Consider the following 17,217-nt stretch of genomic DNA (forward strand, 5'->3'; position numbering starts at 1 on the left):
TCCCATTGTTGGTTCATGTCCCAATGGATGTTGCTGTCCCGGTGTTCATCCAGGTGCCCACAGGGAGCCAGGAAGATGTGGAACCTCCCAGCCAGGTGTCTTCCCAACACGGATCACCAGGACCACGGATCACCAGGGCTCTGCCCAACGGGGGTCACTGGGGATCATCCAACGCCGATCCTCCCATGGGGGATGGAGCTGGAGCAGCGCACGAAGCTCTTCCCGCACTCGGGGCACTCGCAGGGCTTCCCTTACTGGTGCCTCCGTTGGTGTTGGGTCAAGTTAGAGCTCTGTGAGAAGCTCTTCCCACACTGGGGACACTCGTAGGGCCTCTCCCCAGTGTGGATGCGCCGGTGCCTGATGAGGGTGGAGTTGAGCTTAAAGCCCTTCCCGCAGTCGGGGCAGCGGAAGGGCCTCTCGTCTGTGTGAATCCGCTCATGTTGGAGGACATGGGAGCTGGTCTGAAACCTCTTCCCACACTGGGGACATTCGTAGGGCCTCTCCCCAGTGTGGATGAGCTGGTGATTTCTCAGATTGGAGCTCTGACCAAAATTCTTCCCACATTCCAAGCAGGTATAGGGCCGTTCCCCCGTGTGGATCACCTGGTGTATCATCAGGTTAGAGATATCTCTGAAGCTCTTCCCACATTTCCCACACTCATAGGGCTTTTCCCCAGTGTGGATCATCTGGTGTTTCCTCAGGGTGGAGCGTTCGCTGAAGCTCTTCCCACATTCCCCACACTCGTAGGGCTTTTCCCCAGTGTGGATCCTGTGGTGCCGGATCAGGTTAAAGCTCTTTCTGAAGCCCTTCCCACATTCCAAGCACTTGTGGGGCTTCTCCCCCAGCTCTGAGCTCCGGCTGGATCTCTGGCCGTGTTCCTGGCACTGGGGGGATCTTTCCTCATCGCAGCTCCCTGGACTGGGTTTGCAGCCCCTCCTCGTGCGGGATCTCTGGAACTTTTTCTCCTCCTCTTCCATCTGGACAAAATTTGGGAATGAAAATTCCTGGTTAGGAGGAAAAAAAGAGAGGAGAGCTCCTTGGGCTGGGGGTGCCTCTGTTGGGAAGGTAGAATTAGAAAGAAATTATAAATATGACTCTTTAGCCAGAAAGGTAAAGAAGAAATACAAATGAAAGCACGGTTTGAATAATTCAAAGAAACCAGGCTGGTATGCCAGAACACGTTCTTTCCCCCAGTAAAACTAAGCTGAGACCCCTCTTCCCAGCCTTATAAGGAAAGGTCTGAAGGACCCTGAGATAAAACAGCGATTTCTATAGGTCGCACACAAATGTTACTGTTTTAGTATACTTAGAAAGATTGGTTAGTAAAGGAATAGAATATTCAATGTATAGGTTATATAAGTAATTGTAAAAGGGAGTTCTCTCTCTTGGCTCTCTTGGTTGTCTTAGTCTCTCTTAACTCTTGGCTCTCTTGCTACTCTCTCTTGGCTCTCTCTCAGCTCTCTTGTTTCTCTCAGCCTTCTTGCCTCATGCTTTCTACACTCTTTCTACTCTCTTTTTCCTGCTCTTTCCTCCTCTTCTTTATCCTCTTTTTCCCGGCTCTCTCACTTCTGTTCTGTTACTCTCTTTCTTAGCAATCTTAAAGTCTTGAACTCATGTATTCATATTTTACCCCCTTTTGTATTGTTCTTTCCGAGCCTGCTTTGCGCTATGTCTGTTGGATCATAGCAGGCTCTCTGTCTCTCTCTCTCTCTCTGCCATGCCCTGAAATAAACTACTAACATCTAACTTGACTATAGAGGTCTCTGCTGTGTCTCAGACATTCCACTCCCGAAGCGTCTCCTACATGCCTCCTTGCTCAGGTTCGTCTCAGAAAGACATTGGGCATCTTGCGTCTGTAAGAACCTCAAAAACAACAAGATTCAGCCCAAACATCAAAACACAGATCAAAAACTACCCAAACAACAAGATACAGCTAAAATCCCCTGCACAATAGAAAGGTTCAGCCCCTCCTAGAAACCAAAGCACCAACGTTTACCACAAAAAAACTCAGAAACACCAAGATTCAGCACAGTGAAAATCATGGATCGCCCACTCTGGTCACCCGCTGCATGTGGGGAGGCAACGCACCTGGGGCTGGGGGAGCTGCAGATACAGGGATGAACTTTGTGCTGCTTCCTCTTTGTGCTCCTCTTCCTCCTGTGTTCCTACTCGACCTCATATTCCTCCTCCTCCTTCTGCAAACCCCAGGTATATATTTTGACCATTTTGTTCCTCACCCCTGCTTCTCCTTCCCTTCTCCTCCTGCCCCCCGGGCCCAGCACCCACTGCCGCCTCCCTCTTCCCCCCCAGTCCCACAGCATCCCCACCGCAGGGGCACGGATGGAGCTGGGCCAGCTCGGCCCTGGGGCAGCGCTGGGCTCTCGGCCGCTTCCGCCCGCACTCGCTCCCCACTGCAGCCGCTCCCGCCACCACAGCGCGGGGGGGCCCCCGGCCTTTGGCGCTCCCCCCTCCCACTTCCCCAAATCCCCCCAAAGGGGGGCGCCAAGGCCCGGGGGGGAGGGGCGCAGCTGGGCTCCAGCTGGGCAACGCTGGCAGCTGCGGCTCTGCCTGGACACTGATGAGTCATCAGCGCCGCGCGCTCTGGTTGGCTCAGCCCTGCCTGGGCCCTGCGCCCGCACCAAGGGGGGGCACCCTGCCCCAAGGGGGATGGGCCCAAAACGGGGGGACCCCCGCCAAAGGAGAAAAAAAAAGGGTCTTTACAAAATGATCCCCTCAACCCCATTGGACACAGGGCCAGGGACGTGGACATAAGGAAGTGACAGGAGGAGCCATCAGCTGCAGAAAATGTTATTAATTGATGACACAGACTGCTGCTCAGCCAAGGTCCTGCTAAATTCATCAACTTCCAGAAGAACAACAAAGACTTAACACAGCCATCAATATCGTTAGCTATACAAAAGTGGGGTGCATATTAAGGGGGTATGTAGGAGGTGCATTGGGAAGTCTGTACCTCTCAAGTACTTCAGCCAAAGGGGAAACGAAGAGGGAGATGTGGCCGGGAAAATTAGAATGAAAAAGAGGCTGTGTCTGCCAACAACTGGAGAGACCCCATGGGAAATGTCCCATGGCCTCATCCCTTTTGTATGAATGAAATTACTGTGACAGGACTCCTCTGTCTTCCTTGTGGACAGAAACCTCTGGGGATGTCAATTTTTCCACACACCTTGCGGCTCCTCCGCAATTCCTTCCACCGTCCGGGCCGGCGGGCAGTGAGTGCAGCTGAAGGTGCCTCACCCAGTTTGGGGGATCGGCTCCCTCGGCTGGCGGCGGCACCGGGGATTGATTGGGTACCCGAGAGTGAGCAGGAGACAGACGAGTGACGGATCAGGGGGGCTGTCAAGAGTCGGCAGGGAGAGAGCACTGAAAATCTCAGCAGTGACTCCAGTGGGATCTTCGGGGAGTAAACATGGCAGGGCACCCAGGGAGGGGACAAAAGGGAAAGCCAGAATGCGGTCCCAGCAAAAGGGATGAAGATCCCAAAATATCTCTCAAGGGTCCCTTGGGAGCACGTGGAGGTCATCTGCACATTCTCCCAGAGGGAATTAAGGACATGGACACCCAGGGGGGCAAGAAGGGAAGTCCAGAAGGGATTTAGACAACAGGGGATGGATGGGGTTGGTGTGCTGGGAAGGGACTGGGTGAAGGGGAGTGTGCAGGAATGTGCTTAAGGCAAGAAGCAGCAGGAGGAATCAATGGGGTATGAAAAATGATGATGGAAAAGAAGAGGAAGAGAAAAATACTGAGGATTGGGATATTTTTCAGAAGGGTCTTATCCTCAGAATTTGCCAGCTGACTCAGATCCTTTGTATCCCAGTTTTCCAGGCCAGGAAAAGAAGGAGGTCAGGATTTCAGGGGGTTTCTCTGAGCTGGGAGCGGCAGGAGCGGGCGCAGAGCTGCGGCACCGGGAGCACGGGCTGGGGGCCTGTGGGGAGCTGTGGGGCCGGGCCGGGGCTGTGGGGCAGCCGGGGCTCAGCGCCGGGCGCTGCCTGAGCCCAGCACCCCCCGGGCAGGGCCGGCAGTGGCCCCCCGCCCCCCGGGGGCTGCGGGCCGCCCCGGCCGCTGCCCGGCCCCGTGGAGCTGCCGGCCCTGCCCGCCGGGGGGGCCGCCTTTGGACACTGCGGCAGGACAGGGACCGGCTCTGGGATACGGGCTGGGGAGGGGAGCCTCAGCACAGCGAGCACGAGGAAGGAACAGCTCAGAAATGGGCATTAGACCTGCAAGGATCCAGAGGATCTTTTAAGCATTTCCTGGTGGGTCCCTGGAGAAAGGAAGGATTTTGCAGAAAGCTCAGCAGCTGCCACAGGATGAGCACCCCCAGGCACTGAGGGGGGCTGCAGCAGGGCCAGAAGAAGCCCCTGCAGCACTTGCTCACAAAGGCTCAGCAGCTGAATGCAGCAAGGGATGAGCAAAAGGCCAAGCTGAAGGCAAAGGCCATGGCACAGTTCCTACAGCCCCTGAGGGATCAAGCCCAGGGCCCAAGGGGGCCCCAGCACCCAGGGGACACCCTTGGCCACAAGCACCTGGCACAGGCATTGCCCTCCTGGCCAGGGGACAGCCCACCCAAACAGCCCCTGGCAAGGAATCAGCCTTCCAGCTGCAGGGCACAAGGACACTGCAAGCACAGACAGGAGCACCCTCAGCACGAGCAAGTCCAGCCCTTGATGGACACGGATTCTTAGCGGTGGCACAGCTCCCATTCCACCAGGGACCCACCACACTGCAGCCCTTGGGAACATTCAGGGTGGCTCTGGATCCAGAGGAGACCTTTCCTGATGGACACAGGGGCCTCTCCATCCACTCGGAATCTTACACCTAAGGGGGGTAAAATTGTTACGGAGTATTTAAATTATTAAGGCACTAAGTGGGAAAGATGAGCGGGTGTGTTTTATTCAGCCACTATTAGCAGATGGGGGGGATGGGTTTAAAATGCAGGAGCTTTTATTTGCTCACAATTGTGATTGTAATTTACTGGGAAGGGATTTGATGGCTAAATGGGGAATGCAAATTAATGTTGCAAAAGGTGATACAGAGGCTGGTTCTGTTGTACCTCTGTGTCAAATGTCTGGCAGAGCCTAAGCTGAAGTGAACCCACAAGTGTGGGCAGCCCCAGGGAAATTGGCAAAATTAGATATGGAGCCTCTCCAAATTTCCCTGAAGCAACCAGGACAAGAGGTATCGAAAAGCAATCCCCTGTTCCAAGGGAGGGAAGGAAGGGCTCACAGCCTGTCTGTGAGTCCTGCTCAAGGCACAGCTTTGGGAGCCAGGGATGGCTCCCTAGAATGCTCCTATCCTGCCAAACAAGAAATCCAATGGAATCCACGGAATGCTGCAGGACCCAAGAATAAGAAATGAGATGATGAAACCGAGGCACCCCACAGGCTCAGATCCTTACACCATCCTGAACCAGGTGCCCTCCTCACACTGCTGCCAGTCAGATCTTGATGCAAAAGATGCTTTCTGGGGATCTGCCCACTTCCAGAGGATGCAAACACAATTCTGCCTTGGGCTGGCAACAAGAGGTAGAAGGGAAAATGCTCAAGACATGGTCGGTCCTTCTGCAGGGATGCACGGAAGCACCGGCCTGATTGGGGCAAGCCTTGCAGGAAATATCAAAGGAATTGACCTCACCCCCAGGGACTGGCTTAATGCAGGATGTGGATGACTGGATCCAGTCAGGAGGACAAGGAGAAGAGGTAGAGGAAGCCTCTGTGAAATGGCTTCATTTTCAGGCTAAAAAGCAGCTTTGAGTATCTGAAATAAAAGTGCAAATAGTGGAGAAAATGGTTAAATATTTTGAGACCTATTTTGACTGAAGGCTTGTGGTGTATTGACTCTGAGAGGGCCCAGGGAATCTCCCTGGGACTAAAATGGAGCTGGAATAATTCTTACAATTAACAGGGAATTGCGGGACCTGGATTGAGGATTCTCTCTTCTAGCCAGAACATTGTGTGAATTTTTTACCCCCAGATAGCCTCAATGTTATGGGGTGGACATAAGAGAGAGAACAAAACTTAACAAAATGAAAAAAATAAAATGATTGATGCCCCAGCCATGGCTCTTCCAGACTCAGAAATCTGAATTGGAAGGCAATATTAAACAGGCCACCCCTGAGCCTGCACTGAAGGCAACGCAGCAGCAGCCAGGGCTCCCCAGCGGGGGAAGCCCCTGGCCTGCCCACAGATCCTCTGCTCAAATCCTCGGCCTGGGCACCCTCCTTTGCCATCTCCAGCCACTGCGGGACAATCCTTGCTCTCACTCTTGCAGCTTCAGGCCTTTCTGTGCCTGCCCTCGCCACAGCTGCTGGGGAAGGCACCGGGACAATTCCACTCTGCCTCTCAATTCCACTCACACTCTGCCCTGCCTGGGATTAGCTGCTGGCAAAATAGACCAACTTTAAAATGGCTTCAAATCTTATTTCTCTGCTCACACTAGGTTTGCCTTTGCCTTGGGGAAAGGAATTTTAAAGGGTTTTTTTAAGGGATGTTCCACCACTCAGCAGAGATGAAAATTAACATCTCAACAGACTGGGAATAGCCCAAAAGATTCTCCCCAAGATAACGACCATCAACATGTGCATGAAATTATTCCAGGTGCACATTCTGGCCAGAATCAAGTAATGCCTTATTTCTCTAAAGAAATTGTTGAAGAGTTTTTGCTTTTCACAGTTTCAGTGAAAGGATTACACCATTAGAATAATTTTTCATAATAATTTTACTTCTATATTTGTAGGTTCTGTTTGGGACAATGTTGTGAGAATCACTTTTTAGTTTTAGGAAAAGAAAAAGGGAAATACTTGATTGCTTTGTAATTTCTCTTTATGTTTGTGTGTGGCTCGTAGTGATGGCAAAATGATGGTATGAGTTTTTTGATGTTCACGTTTAAGATGTATTTTGAAAAACTAGAAGAGCTTTAAAGGTGACCCTTTAACGCATAAACCATTAAGAGAATATTTTTTGTCAAAAAAAGAAAAGGACCAAAGAAGTCACGAGCAGGGAAGTGGGGAGAACACTTGAATCACCCACAGCTGCCCAGGAAGAGAAGCTTTGCTACCACAAGTTCAGGGAAATCAGTTGGGAATTCCAAGTATGTGATGATTTAATGAGAGAAAAGCTGACAATTGATGCAGCCCTGGCTGGAGTGAAACAGAAATTAAAAATTAGCAAATAAACACAAAGAAATGCTTGACTAAAAGGGGGTTTGAAAAAACCATACCCTGACACTCTGATCCACAAGAACAAGAAGAGAGTCAGACTGCAAGATAAGATAAGGAGCCAAAATACACAAACAAGATGCAAAGACAATGGCACCACAAGATAAAGGAGATTCTTCAGACCCTAAGCCTGAAAGAACGGATTTAAAGTTCCAAATGTGGCCAAAGGACTGAAAGGGGCATGGAGTTAATTGTAATATGAAGTGAGGACAAGCAGAGTTAAAAAATTAATATGTATTAGGCGTATCTTGTAAACCTAGTCTGTAAAAGATAAAAAGAGAAAACCAAATCAAAAAGGTGTGCATGCTTTTCAGAGGAGATATCCCACATGTACCTCAGCGCTGAATAAATTCATACCTACTCTTATAACTACTCTGCGAGTTATAGAGTTCTTTTTATTTCGCATATCAGGAGGGAGCACCCAAAAAAGGGGGAAAAGATGACGGGCCCCCAGAACAAATCCTGCACCCCCATGGACCAGCCCCGGGGACCCCTGATGAATTCATATCAGGTACCAGAGAAAACCCATTTATCATTTCAATGGCATAATTAGATTACAGGATGCCATTGAAATAATACCCAACCAGACAGCTCCAGCTCCTGACCTTCCTCCCAACCAATCCACTGAGATGAGGAACACAACATTTCACCATGGGATGGCATCAGATTATCTTGTAGCAGAAAATCGAGGCAAAAATTGTGCAAAAGTTAAGCAACTCAAACTACTCTTGGCAAATGGATGGCAACGGAGAAGTGGTAAAACAGATAACAAAGGAAATAGCAAAGTACCTCATGTACTTGTTCAAACGTGGAAAGGATGGGAATGGGACACAGTTTTGTGGTTCCCTCACAGACCACGGGTTAAACAAATGCTGTTTCTCCTCTCATGTGCTACAGCAACTCTCATCTTTTTACCATGCACCACACCTTGCTGAGTGCAGCTCATTCAGCAGCTGAGCAAGGGGATGCAGGTGGCAGCCAGGCCCTCCTGAGCCACAAACGGCTACAAAAGGACAGAGAATGAGGGCACTGAGAGCAATCCCAAAAACAAAGAACCAGGAAGAAAAAACAGAGGCAATGAGTGAATCTGCTTGGAGATAGAGCCAGGGACTTGTATATAAGGAAGCAGTGGGAGAAATCACCAGTTTCAGAAAATGTTACTAATTGATAAGGACTGCTGCTCAGACTAAATGTCGATATATTCCTGAACTTCCAGAAGAACAAAGACTTCACAGAGCCAGGAATATCGGGTGTTAATACAAAAAGGACATGCAGCAGGCGGATCGGGAAGGCTGAACCTTCCAAGCACCTCCGCCAGTGTTGGGCAAAGGGACAGGGACATGCGGCCGGGAAAATCAGGACAAAAACGAGGCCGCGTCCTCCAACACCTGGAGAGAGCGCATGGCAAATGCCCACATGGCCTCTCCCTTTGGGCAGCAATAAAGTCACTCGCACACCACTCCTCTGCCTCCTTTGGCCACACAAACCTCTGGCGCCGGGAATTTTTCCCGCCCAGATTCCCCGGGCCCAGCGCAGCCACCTCCGGCCTCCCGACGACCACGAAGCGGGACGAGCCAGCGCTGCTCGCCGCCACCGCCTCCTGCCGAGGCCCCAGCGGCAAGGAGACCGCGGGCAGCCGCTCCCGCAGCGCCCTCAGCCCAGGGCCAACACGGGCCGGCCACGGCACAAGCCACCCGCCACAGCCCCTGCCGGGCCCGCAGCGAGCCCCGAGGCCCCGCAGAACCGAGCGCGGCTCCCCCCTGCGTGGGCCGGGCCCGCCTCCGAGCTCCGCCGCCGCCTCACCGGGCTCCGGCCGCTGCTGCCGCCGCTGCCGGGCCCGCACAGACGCTCCGGCAACCGGCGGCTCTCCTGCCCCACGGCCGCCCTGGGGGCGCCAGCGGGGCCGGGCTTGTCCCCGCTCTGCCCAATCAGGCGCGCGCCAGAGCCACGAGTGACGGCAGAAGCAGCCAATCGCAGCCAGCGGCGGGCTCTGCACACGGCACAGCCCCGCCCCGCGCTTCTCAGGACCCGCCCCGGGCTGCGTGAGGGGAAAGGCGGGGCATGAGGAACAGCCCCTGGAACGGGCCCGGCCCGAGCCGCCATTGAGCTCCCAACACAAACAAAGTTCTCCGCACCTCCCGGCCCGCCTTGCCCAGCCCTGGCTTGCTGGGTGGCTCCGGCTCAGCGGGAAGCCCTGGAGCCTCACTTCTCCCACGTCTAATTAGGACCATGAAGTGCATTGCTTTGATTTCCCCCCAAAAAGGGAAAACCCCCCAAAAACCGGGTGGATGAGTGGGGAAAGAGGAAGTCTTCTGGCTGTAAACTCCAAAAAATTCAGAGCACAATCATGAGAAGGAAAGGAAGACTTCAAAAACCAGCTTCCCCTCATGCCGCCCGCCATCCAGATGTCAGGAAAATTAATCCACAAACACCAGAGGTTTATGTCCAAAAAGAGACAGAGGAGTCCTTTTACTTTAGTCATATAGAGGAAAAGGGCCATGGGGAATTTCCCCTATGGGGTCTCTCAAATTCTTGGAGGCCAAGGACTTTTTTAATCCCAATTTCCCAGCTCCATCTCCCTCTCTTTCCCCTTTGCCTGAGGTACTTGAGAGGTACAGATTTCCCGGGAATGCCTGATACCTAAGATTCCCCTACAGTGTATAACCCTGCGTCTTCATTTTTAATGTCTTATAGAATTTATGGTGTTTCCCCGTTGCCTCCTTCATCTTTCAATATCCAATATCATTTACCAGCAAATCTACTGTTTGTTTGTAAAGGCAAATATCTTTCTCCATTCATCAATCAGTGGAATCCATCCCATTGTTTCTTTTTCCCGCACGGTGCTGGTTCCATCTGTCAGCAGACCCCCAGCTGGTTTGTAAAGACAAACAAATCCGTCATTCCCGTCCCCGGTGAGCTGCGGGATGCGGGGCCCCGATGCTCCCGGCGCGAAGGGGCTCCAGACCCAGAGAGTGCTGGACGCTGGTGGGGCCTCCCCTGCTGCTCCTCTTGCAGTTCCTGCTCCTCCTCTCCCCCTCCTCTTCCTCCCGCTCCTCCCCCTCCTCCCCCTCCCTCCCCTCCCCCTCCATCTCTCGGCTGCTGGCGAGGAGCTCTGGGGTGAGCGGAGCGGGGCCGGGAGCCGCTGGGAAAGGGCTGGGAGAGGGGGATGAGGGGAGCTGGGACAGGGGGAGAGGGGTTCTCAAGGAGGGGCTGCGCCAGGTTAAAGCCCAGGAGCCCCCAAATCCCCTCGGATGTCCTGCCAGCCCCTGCCGGCGCTGTGGGGGGCCGGGCCGTGCCCCAGTGCCGGCTCAGGGGGTGCTCCAGGCTGACGTGCTCCACCTGGCAGCTGGAGCTGAGCCCGCATTGCCGGGGGCGGGTTCCAGCGGCACCCAGGAGCCTGCTGGCTCCAGTCCCCGCTGGGGAGCACGGCAGTGGCCAGCACGTGGCCGAAGAGCTGCTGCTGGCCCTGGGAGGCAGCTCAGCTGGATGTTGGGCAGGGGAGAACCCCATCGGGGAGCAGGGGGGGTGGCCAGGGCCGGGCAGGGCGCACGAGGGAAGGAGCGAGATGGACACGCTGGGATGGGCAGGGGGCTTGTGGATCCCCCAATGCGGATCTTTCCCTCCCCACAAGCCGCAGGGAATCGCTCCAGGGATCGAGTGCTGCGGGAAGGGGAACCAGGTTTCTTTCATCCCAAGCCCACCTTTCCCTCCTCCTCTCTCCCCCCCTTTTCTCATCCTTCCCCTAGTCCATTGACCCCTCTCAATGCAATTTGGGTTTTCCCAGCAACCCTCCCCCAAAACGCTTTGGGGGTCCCAGCCATCTCCTTTTCCCACTCTTGCCCCTTGCCAAATCATCCCCTCCAATCTCCAACCCCTTCCCCCATGCTTGGATTTGGGGGGTCCCAGGCCCTCCTGCTCAGTCTGGGGGTCCCATCCCCCCTTTAAATCAATTCGGGAAGACCCTAGCAGATTTTTTTTCTGGGAGGAATCCCTGAGTTACAGGATTTTTGGGGTGTAGGTTTGAAGGGCGACAGCTCTGTCTGGCATTCGTTTAATCCATGGTCGGCCGGGGAAGTACAAAAACGCTTCCCATTCACATCCTTTCCTCATTTGGACTGGTTCATGAGCTGCTTTCTTGTTTCCTTTGGTATCTGTTCTCATCTATTTGTCAACAGCAGTTTGAGTCATTTACTTTTCCAGAAATTCTGCCTCCTTCTGCTAATAGATAATGTGATCCCATTCCACGGTGAAATGTTGTATTCATCATCTGAGTGGATTGGTTGGGAGGAAGGTCAGGAGCTGGAGCTGTCTGGTTGGTTATTGTTTCAATGACATCCTGTAATCTGATTATCCCATTGAAATGATAAATGGTTTCTCTGGTACCTGATATGAATTCATCAGGGTTCCCAGGGGCTGGTCCATGGTGTTGCAGGATTTGTTTCTGGTGGCCGTTCATCTTTTCCCCTTTTTTGGGTGCTCCCTCCAGCCAGGGCTGCATCAAATGTCAGCTTTTTCTCTCATGAAATCATCACATACTTGGATTCCCAACTGATTTCCCCTGAACTTGTGGTAGCAAATAATCCACAGTGGTCTGAATACACCCTATTTAACATAGACAGAGACAGCCCATGTTGGAGTGGGGACAGGGATGATTCCCCCCCACTTGTTTTAGTGAAGTTTTCACAACATTCTCCATTTTCTGTTTTCCTTTGCAGCTTAACCAATTTGTGTGGCAGAGTTCAGATATCCTCACAATGGGCCTCTGCCTTTAGCTGTGCAGATTCCATCTGTGCAAGCAGGCAGAGCTTGGGCTGAGGGGCAGAGGGAATCAGCCCAATTCCTCCTGCAGGCAGGAAGCGCCTGGGCGAATGTGCAGGCTTTGGGCCATCAGTGTTAATTTGCATTTCTGAAGCCCTCTCTCCTGGCTGCCTAGAATGAAACTTCTCTTCCAGGGCAGACATCCAGTGACTCACACGTGGCCCCCACAGAATCTGCTATTTTTTTTTTGTTTAAACAGTATTTTATTAACTGTTTATGTGTTAAAGTGCCAGCTTTAAAGCTCTTCTGAATTTTCAAAGTGCAGCTTAAAGGTGAACCTCAAAAAACTCATACCATCATTTTGTCATCACTAAGAGTTACGTACAAAAATAAAACAAAAAATGAGAAAGCAATCAAGTGTTTTCTTTTTCTTCTCCTAGGAGTAAAAACTGATTCTCACACCACTGGTCCAAACAGAACTGGCAATGTAGGAGTAAAATTTATATGAAAAATTATTCCAACAGTGTAATCTTTTCAGTGAAACTGTGAAAAGCAAAAACTCTCCAATGATATCTTTAGAGAAATAAGGTGGTTACTTGATTCTGGCCAAAATGTGAATAGGTATAATTTCATGCTCACTTAGGCTGGGTGTGCAGAGAAAACCATTCCATGAACACGTTGAGTTTGACTAGATTTTTCTAAAATTTATACAGTCAGAACCCATAGAAATCCATTGGTTTAATGTTCATTGGTTTGAAGGTGTGGAGTTGTTTAGGATTTGGTTTCCTGTTGCACCCGGATTTCTGTGCCTGTGATGTGAATTTAGGTGGACACTCCTGGATTTCCTGCTCAGCCTTTTCCAGACCAGGTGTCTCCAGCTGTGCCTGGGGCAGTGTCTGGGGTAGATGTTGGTTGATGTTTGCTGCTGGGTGTTGATGTTTTGTTGATGGTCGTTATCTTGGGGAGAATCTTCTGGGCTATTCCCAGTCTGTTGAGATGTTAAACACATCCCTGCTGAGTGGTGGAACATCCCTTTAAAAATACCTTTAAAATTCCTTTTCCCAAGGCAAAGGCAAACCTAGTGTGACCAGAGAAATAAGATTTGAAGCCATTTTAAAGTGGTTCTATTTTGCCAGCAGCTAATCCCAGGCAGGGCAGAGTGTGAGTGGAATTGAGAGGCAGAGTGGAATTGTCCCGGTGCCTTCCCCAGCAGCTGTGGCGAGGGCAGGCACAGAAAGGCCTGAAGCTGCAAGAGTGAGAGCAAGGATTGTCCCGCAGTGGCTGGGATGGCAAAGGAGGGTGCCCAGGGCCGAGGATTTGAGCAGAGGAGCTGTGGGCAGGGCCAGGGGGTTTCCCCCGCTGGGGAGCCCTGGCTGCTGCTGCGTTGCCTTCAGTGCAGGCTCAGGTGGTGCCTGTTAATATTGCCTTCCAATTCAGATTTCTGAGTCTGGAAGAGCCATGGCTTAGGGCCATCACTCATTTTATTTTTTTCATTTTGTTAAGTTTTGTTCCTCTCTCTTATGTCCCCCTCCATAACATTGAGGATATCTGGGGGTAAAGAAGACACAAAATGGTGTTGGCTGCAAAAGAGAATCCTCAATCCAGCTCCTGCAATTCCCTGTTAATTGTAAGAATTGTTCCAGCTCCAATTTAGTCCTGGGTAACATTATTTCTGAGATTCCTGGACCCTCTCTTGGTCAATACACCACAAGCCTTTCAGTCAAAATAGGTCCCAAATATTTAATCATTTGTTCTCTACCATTTTGCACATTTTTTTTTCCCAGGGACTCAAAGCTGCTTTTTAGCCTGAAAAATGAAGCCATTTCACAGAGCGCTTCTCCTCTACCTCCTCTCCTTGTTTTTATGACTGGATCAAGTCATCCACATCCTGCATTAAAGCCAGTCCCTGGGGTGAAGGTCAATTCCTTTGATATTTCCTGCAAGGCTTGCCCCAATCAGGCCGGTGCTTCCGTGCATCCTGCAGAAGGACCGTCCATGTCTTGAGCATTTTCCCTTCTACCTCTTGTTGCCATCCCAAGGCAGAATTGTGTTTGCATCCTCTGGAAGTGGGCAGATCCCCAGAAAGCATCTTTTGCAATCAAGTTCTGAATGGCAGCAGTGTGAGGAGGCACCTGGTTGAGGATGGTTGTTCAAGGATCTGAGCGTGTGGGGTGCTGTCCTGGGGTGACTTTTATGATACAGGTATCCCCAATCGTCTGGTTTATGTTATATATTAAGTTCTGCACCTTTAAGACTGGCTTTGAGAGCAAGAGAGGGGGAAGAAGAAGCGCGCAGTTTTGTGTTAAGGAAAAAACATCACTCCCACACATCCCGCTCCTGGACTGTGGTGTCTGCAGCAAACGGACAGACAGCGGGAACAGAGCTTCTCCTCTGGCTTTTAGTTAGTTTTAGCTAGCTGAGGCAGAGGAGTTTCCCTGGACCTTTGTTTTGTTTTTTTCCCAATTTTCTTGGATCTGTTGCAAGCCTGCTCTGGACTGAACACCCAGCCCAAACCCCGGGAGCCCACCCCTGTGGCCCACTGGGGCCTGGGCCCCGGCCCTTTCCAGTGCCGGAGGGACTGATAAGAGACTGAGGCGAGCCGAGCTACACCACATGAAAAGGACTTTTCTTCCTAGACTTGCCATCCGCCATCGAACAGCAAGAGGTTTTATTATTTAATAATTACTCAATTTTCTGTTAAATAAACAGCTTTTTCCACTTCTCTCTAAGGAATTTTTTTTTCTTTTCCCGGACCAGTTAGTGGGGAGGGGCATTTTCCTGGGGAAAATCCCCATTTGGAGTTTCCCTTCTTCCTAATTTGCCCTAAACTAAGACAGGTGCCACTCGGTTTCATCATCTCATTTCTTATTCTTGGGTCCTGCAGCATTCTGTGGGTTTCCATGGGATTTTTGTTTGGCAGGATAGGAGCATTCTAGGGAGCCATCCCTGGCTCCCAAAGCCCAAAGCCCGTGCCTTGAGCAGGACCCACAGACAGGCTGTGAGCCCTTCCTTCCTTTCTTCCCCTCTACCTTGGAACAGGGGATTGCTTTTCGTTTTTTTTCTTTTTCGACAAAAAAAAAACACCTCTTGTCCCTGGTTGCTTCAACACAGGAAGGAAAAATTTTTGGGAGAGGCCCTTCCATATCTAAACATTTTGTGGGTTTGCTAATAATTTGGTTTTTTGCCAATTTCCGTGGGGGCTTTTTAATTATGGTGGCTGGGGCTTTTTATGGGGCTTTGTGGTTTTTTTAATTTCTTGTTTTTGTCTTTTCATTTTTTCCTTTTTTTTTTGTTTTTTTGCTATTTTTTATTTTTTTTTTTTTTCTTTTTTCTGCTTTTTTTTTTATTTTTTTGTTTTAGGGCTTTGCTTGCTCTTTCTTATGTGTTTTTTTTTTTTGTTTTTGTTTTTTTTTTGGGGGCTGTCTGGGGGGGGGGGCTTTTGTTTATTGATGGGGCTGCTTTTTTGTTGCGTGTTTGCTTTGCTTTTTTCGGGGGCTTTTTTTATTTTCTCTGGGGGCTTTTTTTTTTGTGTTTTTATTGTTTTTTTTATCTGTTTTTTCTTTTTTTTTTTTGTTTTGTTTTCTTTTATTTTTCTTTCTTCTTTGTTTCTGCCCGACACATTCTTTCTGGGTTCACTTACAGCTTATAGAGAGAGAGGGCTCTGCCAGACATTTTGACACAGAGGTACAACAAAAAAAATAAACAAACAGAACCTAGCCTACTGTATCACCTTTTGCAACAATTGCAATTTGCATTCCCAATTAGGCCATCAAATCCCTTCCCAGTAAATTTACAATCCACATATTGTGAGAAAATAAAAGCTTCCTGTGCAATTTTAAAAACCCATCCCCTGCACATCATGCTTAATGAGTGGGGCTGAAATAAAACACGACACACCGCTCATCTTTCCCACATTATTGCCTAAGATAATTTTAAATACACTCCGTAACAAATTTTCCCCCCTTTAAGTTGCAAGATTCCGAGTGTGGATCGGAAAGGCCCCCTGTGTCCATCAGGAAACGGTCTCCTCTTGGATCCAGAGCCGACCCTGAGTGTTCCCAAGGGCTGCAGTGTGGTGGGTCGCCTGGTGGAATGGGATGCTGTGGCCACCGCCTCTAAGAAATCCGTGGTCCATCAAGGGCTTGACTTGCCTCGTGCTGAGGGTGCATCCTGTCTGGTGGCTTGCTAGTGTCCTTGTGGCCCTGCAGCTGGAAGGCTGATTCCTTGTGCCAGGGGCTGTTTGGGTGGGGCTGGTCCCCTGGGCCATGGAGGGCAATGGCCTTGTGCCAGGTGCCTTGTTGGCCGAGGGGTGGTCCCCTGGTGTGCTGGGGCCCCCTTGGGCCCTGGGCTTCGATCCCTCATGGGCTGTAGGTAACAGTGCTGCCAATGGCCTTGCTTTGTTCTTGCTCCTATGGCCTTCAGCTTGGCCTATTATTGCTCATCCCTTGACCTTGCATTCCAGTTCAGAGCTGCTGAACCTTTGTGAGCAAATGCTGTCAGGGGTTGCTTCTTCTTGGCCCTGCTGCAGAGCCCCCCGCTCAGTGCCTGGGGGTGGCTCATATTTGACCTGTGGCAGCTGCCTGAAGCTTTCCTGCAAAATCCTTCCTTTCTCCAGGGGACCCAGCCACATGAATCCTTTGAAAGATCCGTGGGATCCCTGCAGGTCTAATCCCCATTTCTGAGCTGGTTCCCTCTATCCTCGAGCTCGCTGTGCTGAGGCCTAGGCTTACCCCTTCCCCTCCCCAGCCCCGTATCCCCAGAGCCGGTCCCTTGTCCTGCCGCAGTGGTCCAAACAGGCGGCCCCCCCAGCGGGCAGGGCCGGCCAGCTTCCACGGGGGAGCCCAGGGCAGCGCGTCCGGGAGGCGGTCCGCGCAGCCTCCTGGGGGCCGGGGCCACTGCCGGCCCTGCCCGGGGGGTGCTGGGCTTCAGGCAATGCGCCCCCGAGGCGCTGAGCCCCCTACGGCTTCGCCCCACAGCCCCGGCCACGGCCCCACAGCTCCCCACAGGCCCCCAGCCCGTTCTCACTCCCGGTGCCCGCAGCTCTGCTGCCCGCTCCTGGCCGCTCCCAGCTCAGAGAAACCCCCTGAAATCCTGAACGCCCTCCTCCCCTTCTTTTCCTGGCCTGGAAAACTGGGATAAACAAAGGAATCTGAGTCAGCTGGCAAATTCGTGAGGATAATGACCCTTCAGAGAAACATCCCAATCGCTCAGTATTTCTTTCTTCCTCT

At 51.4% G+C, this 17,217-nt stretch overlaps 1 pseudogene; it reads right to left on the reverse strand.

The window, feature by feature from the left end:
• Window positions 1-164: 164 nt before the first annotated feature.
• Window positions 165-17,217, reverse strand: part of LOC148182306 (uncharacterized) — a 702,689-nt pseudogene continuing 685,636 nt past the window's right edge.

This window comes from Pseudopodoces humilis, chromosome 33, assembly GCF_049639895.1.
Source record: "Pseudopodoces humilis isolate 2021_Gansu_Grassland_sample_001 chromosome 33, ASM4963989v1, whole genome shotgun sequence".
NCBI classification, from domain to species: Eukaryota; Metazoa; Chordata; class Aves; order Passeriformes; family Paridae; genus Pseudopodoces; species Pseudopodoces humilis.